Raw genomic sequence first — 13,787 nt, forward strand, 5'->3', positions numbered from 1 at the left:
CTTCAATGTGACTATTGCGTAGAGAGATGTGGAGCAGGCTGTTGTGATTCTGTTGCTCTTGCAAGTCTCATAATACAATTTGATTGCTAGATCATGAGTTTCTATTTTTAAGAATCAAAGCAATTCCAAGAAGTAGAACACTTTGTAGTGCTCTAAAACTGCTTCAACTATTTTAAAAATAGAGTACACTGATCATTATACAGAGAGGGCCCCTGCCCAAATATTTTCTATAACATTTTTTTAAAAAGAAATATTTGTTCAGTGTTACATATGACATGCATTTGAAAGGAAAACCATCTCCCAACAGTATTAATTTCAAAGAGCCCAGAAGATGCTTTTGTAGTTTTTGTGTCTCTTAAAACAATTGCTTTAAAAAGTTAAGATTCACTGAGAGAAATGTGAAGCTAGAGTTTTGTAGCTTTCCATACAAGGGTAGGAACACCATAGATTCCTCTAACCTTTGTAAAACCAGTTGTTTCTAATGTTAAAAATATATTTGAAACTGAAGCACATCCTAGTCCTGCTGTCAACTCCCACCCAGAGTAGATGCTAATGATCTCCACTACTAATGATAAAATGTCAATTTCCATAGGTCTAATACGTTCACAATAATTTCCACATTCCCAGTACTGAGTAGCAATATCTTTGGCTTCAGCAACTGGTATTTACTGGTCTGTACTCCAGATGGTGGTATTTAACTGTTATAGCATATTGCAATAACAATGAAAAAAGTACTTCATCTTCTATCTAAGATATAATAAGAAATTTAATGTAAAGATCACTTGTTCTTTCATATAAAAGAATAACTGCTCAAGTGATACTTAAAATGTGCATAAGTTATTTTCATTAAGATTTTTAAAAATTGTCTTAAGAGGCATTTTTGTATATTTACCATCTACTATTATTAAGGTCCGAGTTTAATAATCTAATCTAGAGCATCTGTCATAGCTCTATGGGAACTGCTGATGTTTTTTGTGTTTGAAGTCTCATATTTGGTATAAAACACTGAAGGAGATTCTATATTATATAATGGATACTTGAAGGAGATTAATTTACCTTTTGAACAACCAGAAAGTTAGCTGCTTCACCTCACACTATTTTTTTAAAAAAGCATTATTTTAATTTTTTTATTATTACATAGAAATATTGTGTTTTCTCTTTTCAGTTCTCATTTCCCCATTCCACAAATATCCAGCAGGTGACAACACTAACCACATTTTTTTAAGAACATGCTTTCAGAGCTCCTGGATGGCTCAGTCAACGAAGTGTCTAGCTCCTGATTTCAGCTCAGGTCGCGAGATCATGGTTGTGAGTTTGAGACTTGCCTGGTTCCACGTGGAGTCCACCTGGGATACCCTCTCTCCCTCTCCCACTGCCCCTACCCTCCTTCAATATGAATAAATCTTTAAAAAAGATAATGATTACTGAATCATACAGTATCATAAAATTTGCATTTTAACCTATACCTTTTCAGTATCATGTCATCATGAACTTGAGTTTCTGTTTAGTATAAATGGTAAAAGTTTTTGTAATATACCAAGATTAATTTTGATAATTCCAAGTACTGTTGATTTGTAACCTTGAGACCAATAATATTTTCTCTGGAAATTAAATGTATTTAAAAGTTGTAAGAAAAAGTTTTAAGTTTTGTATTTTATATGCTTTAGGAGGTAAGTTTTGCTTAAAAACTCACACTGCTCTGAATTTCACAGTTTGGTAACAACTATTATGTATTCTACAAGTATAGGATGTCAAGCATTTCCATTTGAAGTTAGAACAAGATTTTGCAAGCATTTTTACTTGCAATGGTATCAGGATCCAACAGAATGTAAAGTCCAAAGATAACTGGAAAGAGGATACAAAATTAAGAACATACTCCTTGGGCTAACATTAAAGACCACCAAAATTAATCTCTATCCTTTTCTTTTACTTGTTACCTTTAATTACAAGAAAAATTGCTAGCTCTCCTTTTCTTTGTCTTTTCTACATTCAAATTCATTGTTTGCATACAAATTGTCCCCTCTTCCTACAATGCCAATCCCAGCCTGCCATCATCCATTGAAATTATCAAGTTCAATTTCCTTCAAGATATCCTCTCAGTTGCTGAAACACAAGACAAATGCTGTCTTGCACTTGATCTCTCCTTATCTCTTGGCATCTGACACTAATACTTATCTAAGTATGTGTGATATGTATCTACATAATGACATGCTATTTAGTAGTGTATTTCCTAAATACACTATTTAGTAGTGCTATTTAGTAGTAGCCTATTTCCTCCCAAAGAGAATCATTACTTGAAGGTAGAAATACTTTAATATCTGTATTTCCCTAGACCTGTGGGGAATATAATGTATATTGTGGATATTTAATATTTGTTACTAATTACAACTTCTAATTATTAAGAACCATCATTTTGAGACTTTCTTTCTTTCTTTCTTTCTTTCTTTCTTTCTTTCTTTCTTTCTTTCTTTCTTTCTTTCTTTTTCTTCTTTCTTTCTTTCTTTTTCTTTCTTCCTTTCTTTTTTTCTTCTTTCTTTCTTTCTTTCTTTCTTTCTTTCTTTCTTTCTTTCTTTCTTTCTTTCTTTCTTTCTTTCCTTTCTTTCTTCTCTTTCTTCCCTCTGGTTGATTTTCAGGTCATTGCATTTTCTTGAGATATGTTCATAAAGGACACACACACACAAATCCCAATTGAAAGTTTTGGTTTGTGGTGATCTAAGTCTCTCAGATTTTAGTATACATTATTTGGAACTCCAAGTGGTTTCAGTGCAATGAACGTGAAATATATTTTGATTTACTCTAGACATATATTATTTAATGTCTAATGAATACAGATTCATCTGACCAAATTCTCACCTCCTGAGAATTTCTAATGTTATAGTTTGCAAAATATTCTCAGTACTTCAGCAAACATAATTTTAACTGTTAAAGTTCAACATTACTACAGTTGTTGGCAATATTAAATAATTTTTGTGTGATTTCCACTGCACCTTAAATTTCAGGTCATAAAGTGTTATTAATATTATATGGTTGGAAATAATTTCCAGATCAATGAATCAATGCTATCTTAATATTCTGTCTTTAATTTTCATACCACATGTATTTTGTGAGTGGTTTTCATAAGAGGAAGTTGCTTTGTGTTGCCCAGCTCATTATCTTGGATTTTATCCCTAGTTGAATTCCCTTTGTGATCAAAGGGCAGAGAGAACATCTCCTGAATTATTGAACCGTGCTGATTTGATGGGTAGGCCACACACATTAAAGGAAAAAGGAAAAAAGTTTCTCTGCAAATATCTACTTGAAGATATTTTACCAAAAAGCTGAGATTTCACTGCAGAAACAACTAATTCTACTACTTCATTAAAAGTAATCTCTTTTTCTATATTGGATCCACATTGTATATATACATATATACACATGTGAGTATTTTGGTAAGTTGCTTCTATCTGTTCTCTATGGTTGGTAACAATCGATGCTCACACCCACAAAGTACTTAAACATCTGTAGACTATTTCCACAAACACTGTATTAGTTGACTTTTAGAATTGGAACAATTTAGAATAAATAATTTAAGAACTCAGAGGCTTAAAGAGAATGGTAGACTCTGGGCTGCATAACTCATTCATGGCAGAGTAGATATTTGAGCCTAGGTCAACCAGTACAAATCTGACCCCTACCCCGCACACCTATGTTGGCATGCTGACAATTCCAAATTACTATTGTACACATTTTTCTGCCATTCTTCTCATTTCAACTTAATGTAAGTTCATGGCTTTATAATGTGCATGTTGTGGGGAGAAGCATTGATAAGACAATGATGAAGGATTAGCAAGAGTAAACTCACTGATAATGGAAAAAGCAAGAAAATTTTAATCATCATTACATCATTAATACGTTAATGATATTAACACACTTGTTCTTTCTCCTGTCCATTGAAGATAATTCAGGCCTATTCAGTCAAGTTAGGCACCCCCTCCTACATCTTTCCCTATAAGCAGGATTTTTTAAAAATTTTTATTTATTTGACGGAGAGTGAGCAAGCAAGTAGGGGCAGATGTAGGCAGAGGGAGAGAGAAGCAGGCTCCCTCCAGAGCAGGGAGCCTCATGCGGGGCTTGATCCCAAGACTCAGGGATCATGACCTGAGCCAAAAGCTGTCACTTAAGCACCTAAGCCACCCAGGGACCCCTATAAGCAGGATTTTACTTCAGATTTGACACAGAGTAGAAAGAGTAAATCACATTAAAGAGGAATCTGAAGGAAAAAGGCAGGAAATACAGCCTAGGTGAGAATGATACCTCTGCTTTGTTTGGTATATTAATCTAGAGGACAATGGGAGTGTGGGTTTAGAGTTATTAATTTGGGAATATTAAAGCCATGGGTCTCCATATGATCATCCAAGAAGAATATACAGGGAGAATAAAGAGGCAAAGGATGGACTTGGAAATCATAGTCTCTGTGGAAGACAGGTGCAGAGAAGTCTGTGAAAGGAGACACCACTGCTATTCTTCACAAAATTTATTTTTTAAATATTCACATGAGAAATTAGAGTTGTTTCTTTTGTTTTTTTTTAAAGATAAATATACAATCTATTTATGCATCACTGAAGTCAGATAAAGGAGAACTGCAGAAGACTATGGTAATGAAATATAACTAACTTTCAAAGATTTGGTGAATATATTCATGTTTTAATCAGTTACACACTGATATAATTTTTTGTTAAAAATGCAATAGTATTTACAAAGTGTCAGTGTGTAATAAAAGTTGGCATTTAGTACATCAAATTTATTGTTCTAATCTTGAAACAAATAGCAATATTCAAATTCGTTCAATGTACATCACTTATGCTATAATTTTCTACAAAATGAAAAGTAGAGCAATACAGGTAAGCATAATATGTACTCATCCATTTCAACAGGTCATATTTTGTTATTAATACTAATAAAAGCACATTTCTGTATATTTAATCTTTCAAGGCTCTACTCAAATTTCAAACTTTTGGACTTTACACATTTATTAAATAGGAATTATCTTGACTCTCCCAAACTCTTTCATTTAAACAGAAAAGTTGTTTAGTTTTTATAAATACATAACATATATGTATATGTTCTTTAAAAATATATATATATATGCTCTTGTTAAAAAAATACAAATGAAAGGTTTTACCTAAATTCTGCTTTGTTAACTATATAAATACACATTTTACACCAATACAAGATTTTACTTCAATTCTGTTTTATAACCTGATTTTTCAATCTCTGTAAAGATATGCTATTTTTTCATGACCTTATTCTTCTATGATCCTATTTTCTTTTCTTTTCTTTTTTTTTTAAGATTTATTTATTCATGAGAGACACAGAGAGGCAGAGAAACAGGCAGAGGGAGAAGCAGGCTCATGCAGGGACCCTGATGTGGGATCCAGACTCCAGGATCACACCATGGGCCGAAGGCAGGCACTCAACCGCTGAGCCACCCAGTGAGCCCCTATGATCCTGTTTTCTTGTGAAAAAATTAATGATTCAATTTTCAATGTTAAGTTGTATTTTTTTCTGGTTATAGTAAAAACATCCACTATAAAATTATCAAAAAAAAAAAGTTAAAAACAAAAATAAAATAATCATATAGGGTTTTCCTTCTGCCTTTTCACACAAATATTATCTTAAGACATTTTAACTTGCTTTTATAAGTTTAAAAATATTCCTATTCCTTCTTTCATGTCACAAGTAGTCTAAATCATTTTAATAGTTTATATAATTTCACTATTTGAACAAAAATCTATTTTATAAGTTCAGTACAATTAAGTATTTGGGTTGTTTATCATTTTCATTGCTATTAAAACTGAATGTAAGAAACATTTTTGCTTCTATTTTTTCAGACATTCTTAATTTTTTTCTTACATTGTCACTAGATATAGAATTGCTGTGACAAAAAGAGGGATTATTACATATTTGATGAGTAGACTAAGTACTTATTGCATACTCCTTATATCTTTTTTTATAGTCCTTGCCCTTGTAGCCTTAATTAGCTTGTCTTCTTTATTAATATTTTAATCCATGAAAGGCAGAAACTATATATGACTTAAAATAAAATGTTATATAGGCCTAGAATGTAAGTCTTCAAAGTCAAAAAAAAATTAAGTTCTGTAACATTTGTCTTGCATTCCTTAAATCTATAGCCTGTTATTATATTCAGTCCTCAAAAGTTTCATATTGAGCTAAGTGATACATACATTTTGGCTTATGAATTCATGAAGGTACATCCTTGGAGAATCACAATTAAAATATGGGTATGGGGGCACCTGGGTGGCTCAGTGGTTGATCATCTGCCTTCGGCTCAGGGCATGATCCCAGGATCTGGGATCAAGTCCCACACTGGGCTCCCTCCGAGAAGCCTGCTTCTCCCTCTGCCTATGTCTCTACCTCTCTCTCTCTGTGTCTCTCATGAATAAATAAATAAATCTTTAAAAAATAAAATAAAAGGGATCCCTGGGTGGCGCAGTGGTTTGGCGCCTGCCTTTGGCCCAGGGCGCGATCCTGGAGACCCGGGATCGAATCCCACATCGGGCTCCAGGTGCATGGAGCCTGCTTCTCCCTCTGCCTATGTCTCTGCCTCTCTCTCTCTCTCTCTGTGACTATCATAAATAAATAAAAATTAAAAAAAAATAAATAAAATAAAATATGGGTATGTCTGACCCTTACTTCAGATCTCTTGTCATTTAGAAACCAGAAGTCAAGGAGCCTTTTGAGTCACAGAATTATCTATAGCCTCTAATTGCATGACTTTGGAAGTGACAACATTTGGGGTCCTCAAGACTAACTCAGCCCTCCTATGCTTGTCATTTAGAAGGCTACAGAACAATGTGTCAATCTGAAATGCTTAATGATAACTTTGCTCCACGTTGGTCACTTCTGGATAGCCTTCCCTCCTTAACCCCCAAACACTCTATGAAATTTCATCTTTCATTCTACTTGTAGTTCAGTCATTTTGACACCCAGTTCAGAAAGAAACTCATTCATAGTTACCTCTTTGACCACTTAAAGAGGAAATCATTATATGCATTGACTTTAAAGTATGATACAATTTTACAACTATAATATTTTTGAAGAAATGAAATAGCCCAGTATTTCAAGAGGGTAGAAATCAGTTATCTGATGAGTTCTGTAGGTAAGAGTCAGAAAGATGCACACATTATATTTTGGAGAACTGTACTCACCTGGAGCCAAAGCCCATCACTCCCTTCAATGCTGGTGCCAACATGCTGTCAGTCAGACACCCTCAGCTGGACTATCACCCGGCCAGGAACTGCTGGCACTTTACTCCTACCTAGAACAAAATACAATGTCAGTCATTTTTTTTTTTGAATGTTCATTCAAGCATTGTGAGATATTCATTATGTTATCTTTCCTTGTCACATTAGACACCCATTTATCAGAATGTTCAACATAAAGGAAAGAAGCGTAAACTCTTTACCTCTATAATTTATACCACAATGATTAATATAGCAGCTGTTTAAGTCAAAGGGACCATCTATATTTTATCTCCTATAAAGTGTTTTTTCTAAAAGATTATTATTTCAGTGCCATCATTCCTATCCATTTGGTTTAAGTAATTGATGTGTTAATTTAGGAAGCCATTTTCTATATATTATCCTTGGAAACTATAAATCAAAATACTTTAACCCCCAGAAAATATTGTTTCCTGTATTTTTTTTAACCCCAGCTGAAGAAATCTCAGTAGGAAGCAATTTAGTAATGCACTAGCTTTATGCCTGTACTACTTTATATTCTTCAACTTGTGAGACACTGATGAAGAACGCAGATGCTTCCTCACATGCACCAGGGTGTTGCTACTATGGAACATTAGGTGAAAACAGACCTTTTTGACCAGATGATGGAATCATAGACTAAAAAACAACAACAATAACAACAACAACAAGAAAACCAAGAAAACCTTCAGGGCTGGGCTTCCTGTGTATGAAAGGGATGTTATAGTCTTTCTTCTCACAATTGTGGCCACTTGACCTTCAGCATTCTCAGCCTCACTCCAGTCTGCCTCACAATTGGGTGGTTTAAGGAAACATAAGAAATCCTACAATATGCCTAAGTTGTTGCAGTTTGTCCAGGCAGCACTTGTTTTACCTTTGCCTTTGTCCCTTTCTCCAGCACTTGGAATTTGACTGAATTGAATCTCATGGTGGGGATCCTGTTATTTGCTGACCTTCCTCCGGATGCTTACTGCCTACCTTCATCCTCAGAACCAGGTTGATACACCCTCGTGTTTGATGACCCTGCCAGAGTAATCTCTTACCTCTTATTGTACCACTTTGCACTAATCATTCGTTTGAATCACCACTTGATATGTGGCACCACCCTCTCTAAGTGAATAATGTGGCTCCACATACTTCAACACAAGCAGTGAAATCTATTCCCCAAACCCTAACCTTTCTGGTGTCAAGTTATGAACTACTTCTTTTGTCTCATGTTACTATTAAATTTAAGAGTTTTTCTATGCAGTATAATATAAAAGGTGCAAGAGAGACCCATTTCAGTTCCATAATAGAAGTCAAATCTTAAGATTGAATATTGTTCTTTCCCTGTAGCCTTCTTAAAATTCAGATTTTTCTCATCTCACTCTGGAATCCATTTTATTCCCTTTATTTCTTCTGCTACTACCACAATAAGCTTTCATTAGCTCTCATTCAGATAATAACAATAACTCCTTAAATGTCGGTCTAGTGCCAACTGAAAACAGATGGCACTTTCAGATTAGAATAATTGAAAAGAGTTTAATAAAGAACCTATTACAAAACTGTGTGCTATACGTAAGGAAACCACAAGGGGAGGCGCCACCCTGAGACTGGCAGGATGAGGACAGGGGGCAGTTACCACCATCTAGGAGTCGGATGTATGGAGAGGGTCCCCTGGGCAGAAAGTCATCTTTGCTTGGGAGTCCCAGGCAGCACAAGATGACAGGATGTGAGTGAGCCTGAGGTAAACCATTTTCATCTTCTCCCTTCTCTCTGGTTTCCTACCTATCCTACCCATGGGACAAACCACAATGGCCATCCAAGGTCACGGAGCCTCTTGATGAACTCCATCCAGACTAGTTTCCAGTGTTAGAGAGTAGGATGGAGAAAGGTAAGAGTGAATCTGAAAGGAAATAGAGATTCAGCAAACACCTATTCATAATTCAGAGCATGGGATTTGGAATCAGATGTAGGTTTGATTCCTGGCTTTACCCATGTGTATTACTAGATAAACTTTTATAATTCTTGACATCATTATCCATATGATTCAGAAAACATACTTCAGAGTTTTATTGTTAGAATTAAATGGCATAAATTACCGAGTACATGTATATCTACTAAGTAGTTAGTATTAGCCACAGTGGTAGTAATTCCTCTCAAAATGCATAGAAATCAAACATAAACACATTCTAGCCACACTAAACTCTTCAACACTTGTAATGGATAGTGTATTTTCATATCTTTCATGAGTGCTATTCCTTCTGTTTAATAATTTTATTTTCTTCACCCTCCCACACTAACCCCTGTTGCCAGGGATTCCCTACTCATATTTTAAACTTCATGAAATGATCTGAAGGTTCTCTTCAGTTTCAGAAAAAGGAGATCACTTTTTCACCTTTCCATTGCACATATCATTCTGCAAAATGATTAGACTATGCCATCTTCCTACTTAACTATGAGCTCCTTAAAGAAAAGGTTATGTCTGCCAGATCTGTATCCTCAGATGGTGGTTCATTGCTAGGTTCTTAGTAGATATTCAATAAACATTAAGTGAATAAATGTGTATTACTGGAGTTAGTCTGTTACAATGTCAGAAGGTTTGTTTCTTTCCTCTTGGTCCAAAGGGCAAATCAATCAGTAATGTGGTAGGTGGTGGGGAGTAAGATGATCACGGAAAGTTAAGACAACCAATGAAGAGGTCCCAAGGGAAACTCTGAGCTGCTCCGCAAATTCTTCCTGGGACAGCCCTGCTGGAAAATTCACCTCATTCATTTCAAGGCTGCCAGAAATACCAGTACTGGTTGATTTCAAGCAATTAGTAACTTATAATCTAACTAGGTAACTGAATACAAACACCTCTTAGTATCTGATGCATTTAAGTGATAAGACAAGTTGAATCATCAACATTTCTTCACTGACTACCCCGTTTTTTCCTGCAATTTAAAATACATGTATTTATTCTGTTTTGTGAATAGGTAATACATTTGCATGAATCTAGGCCTCACAGAATGGTATATAGGACAAAGTCTATCACCTTTTCCTCCATCCTATCCTAATGTCATCTGCAACAAGACCAACTATATTGGCATCTGTGGATCCCTGCAAATTTCCTTCAACAAATACAAAAAAAAGTAGGTATATTATTCCCCACCCCAACCACAATTAAACAAAGAGAAAAGATTGCATTCTTTACCCACCATTATGGGCCTTGCCTTTCTCCCCAAGCCACTGAAAGTAACTAGAGAGTTTTTTATATTAGTAAATGAACGGCATCTTCCGTGTAGTCAGTTTCATGTCTTTCTATTGTTCTGACATACCTACAATTATTTAATTATATAATTATACTACAAGGTTTTTATTTTTCAAAATGTTTATTATTCTTGAGATTAAAAAAAGTTTGTTGAGGCATCTGGGTGGCTCAGTAGTTGAACATCTTCCTTTGGCTCAGGTCATGATCCTGGGGTCCTGGGATCAAGTCCCATATCGGGCTCCTTGCAGGGAGCCTGCTTCTCCCTCAGCCTGTGTCCCTGCCTCTCTCATGAATAAATAAACAAATAAAATCTTTAATTAAAAAAAAATAAATGTATCCAAGAGGTACTCAGTAGGGTACATTCCTATAAGTGCAGAAGTAAAAAATAAATAAATGCATTTAACTTTCAAATATGTTGGCAAGTTTCCCCGCCTTGAAAGTTAAGCCAGTTAATGCTACCAACACCAACTTCTGCCTGGGTGGGCAGATTTCTAGATTCTTGAAAATCTGATAGGTGAAAAATTTCATCTCTGTCATTTTACTGAGTATTTAAAAAATTATGATGTAGATTCAACATCTCTGGCATTTAAGGGATATTATGTATCTTTTTGTGTGAAATTTCTGTTAATATCCTGTGCAATTTTTAAATTTCAAGTACAATTTAACACATTCTTTTGAATTCTATATACTTTCAAAATGAAGCAAAGTCATTAACGACATTAACGACGGCAAAATTCCTCTATTTAAGGGTTTTAAAAACGTGTGTTCCCCAGTTCCTTGCAATCTCAGCCCTGGAAAGCTAAACCTCACAAAGAGGTCCCACAGTGCTCTCTGGTGGCGGCCTGCTCCATCGCATCCTCCCTGCATTAACTCATGGAGCAAAAACTATAGGTAGATCTGGCTTGTTATCCAACTCTTTCTTAACCTCTAAGCCATGCCGGAGGCTCCTCACCCAGAGACAGTGTAGAATTGCACCCAGGCCAAAATGAGGAGACAGTAGAGCTACCTCAGCCCTCAGGGACCAACTTTGTGCCTGCAAATTAGTGGATATCCTAATAAGCAAGATTGCTGTAAAAATGGCCCTGGAGTCTTTTGTCTTGTCTTGGGTTGCAGTACAAGGCTTGTTCCGGAAGTTAGGCTCTGCTTTACCCTTCCCCGTGTATCAGTGACATCAGAAGAGCTATGGTCACTCTTCAGAACTCCAAGTAGTCAAAATATCACAAGTCAGTTCAGTCAGAAGCCTGAAATTCCTTCATTCCACAAGTATTTCAAATACTATTAAGCACTGTTCCAACTACTTGTGATTCTTTTCAGTGAAATATATATATATATATATATATATATATATATATATATATATATCCTCAAAAATATCTATCTTCTTGGAGCATTTCTTCTAGTTGGAGGATGTAATCAGGAATAATGTAATTAAACAAGTAACATGCTTATATTGCAAAACATGGATCTGTGAGACTATGGGGGCAGGAAGTGGAGTGCATGTTTCTCTTTAAACTAGAAAAAAGAAATAGAGATGCCTGGGTAGCTCAGCAGTTGAGTGTCTGCCTTTGGCCCAGGATGTAATCCCGGCTTCTGGAATTGAGTCCCACATCGGCTACTTGCAGGGAGCCTGCTTCTCCCTCAGCCTATGTCTTTTCCTCTCTCTCTCTCTCTCTCTCTGTGTGTGTGTGTGTGTCTCATGAACAAATAAACAAAATCTTAAAAAAAAAAAAAGAAAGGAAAAAGAAAGAAAAGGTGGGCTTCTTTGGGTGAGGATTTGAAGGTGTGGAAATTATATGGTTTACCAGAGGAGAAACCTTCTAGAACAGGGCAATAGTCTTAAGGCCATGGTCCTGCAGTGGATACCTGAAAGATGCCCTTTCTAGATTAAGAGATCTTAACTGCCAGCTCTAATTCCACCTGGAATGGCCCTAAACTGGCCATGCTGCTACACCAACTCCTCACTCAAACGCAGACTGCACCCAGTGACAAACGTTGAGCATGAAGGCCTGGCTTAGAGCCACAATGCAGGACAGCTTCCTGTGTTGTTGGAAGGTCCTAATCTCCTAGTTGTGGGGCTCTGTGCTCAGCATGGAGTCTGCTTCAGATTTAGAGTCTCTCTCCCTTTTCCTTCACTCACTCTCTCTCAAGTAATAAATAAATAAATGATTAAAAAAATTTGAAAAATAAATAAAATATTAAAACAACAACTTGAGACGCCCTTTAGAGGACCCTTGCCCTCTCTGTCATGCTCCATTTCCACAGGCTAAGTACTGCTTCTAGCAAAGTAGATAATTGATCATGAAAAAGAATCACTACCTTGTTCTCCATTTCTAAGATAACTTGACTATTTGCTCATCTTTCCCACTGGACTGTGGGAAGTTTGAGTGCAAGCATTTATTTTGGCAATCTTCAACACTTGCCAAATTACCTCATAAGTGGGTGGTACTCAATGTATGCTTATTTAATGAATGGATGAGGTGAATGTGTGAACAATAATGGTCTGAAACATTGAGAGGTATAACTGAGGGGATGTATGAAACTATTTGTATGGCTGAAAACACCTGGATTAGTAAGTGGCATGTCAGGCATCAGTTAAGTTGTGTGGAGTTTTTTGTTTTTTTATATTTTTCTCAAATTTGCTCTTTAAACTATCTATAAAAATAAATGTGCAGGAAGACTGTAGGGTTGAATAGCTGCTTATCAGTCCCCAGAATGGATCCACTCCTGAGGCTTGCTGTGACCTTCTGCCTGGCTCTCAGTGAAGCACTCATATCTCCACACACTTGTTCCAAGCTGCTTGTCCCCAAACCTCCCACACAAATACTGATTTCCTGGAGTGCAGTTTGAGCAGTGCAAAGGCTGCAGAAGTTTATAAAATTCATAAATCCACTAACACAACTAAAGCTACAAGTATTGTTTTTCCTCAGCTATGTATGAAATATCATAAAAAGGTTTTCACAATAAACTTAGAAGTAAAAAGTCATATGAATTTCACTGAAACATAAAATATATTTTAATTGAAGCAAAGTGTTCTGTGAAGCATAACTATGAATATGTGCTGACTCATTGTCATTTTTATAATGCAAATGACAGAATGAATAATGAGTATATATATTTTAAACTGATTCTGTGAGTCTTGCATAAAACTCTATTTGCTTGTGAAAATCAAAATTGAAGATTTTTTTAGTCCAAGAACCAAAAAATGCAAAATAAACTATCTTTCTCTAAACCCAAATAACTTGGACAACTGAAAATCTGACGCTTCTCTTTATCATCTATTTCTGCATATAGAAAAG

General features: G+C 35.7%; 1 protein-coding gene across 13 annotated transcripts in view; it reads right to left on the reverse strand.

Annotated features, from left to right (window-relative positions):
- PTPRD (protein tyrosine phosphatase receptor type D) overlaps window positions 1-13,787 on the reverse strand; it is a 2,163,408-nt gene that overhangs the window by 1,523,071 nt on the left and 626,550 nt on the right. For all 13 annotated transcript variants that reach the window (XM_038552342.1, XM_038552385.1, XM_038552349.1 and 10 more), the window contains one exon: window positions 7,209-7,318. The gene's annotated coding sequence lies outside the window, so the exon portion shown is untranslated. The remainder of the gene's footprint in view (window positions 1-7,208; window positions 7,319-13,787) is intronic.

Source organism: Canis lupus, chromosome 11 (assembly GCF_011100685.1).
Source record: "Canis lupus familiaris isolate Mischka breed German Shepherd chromosome 11, alternate assembly UU_Cfam_GSD_1.0, whole genome shotgun sequence".
Lineage (NCBI taxonomy): Eukaryota > Metazoa > Chordata > Mammalia > Carnivora > Canidae > Canis > Canis lupus.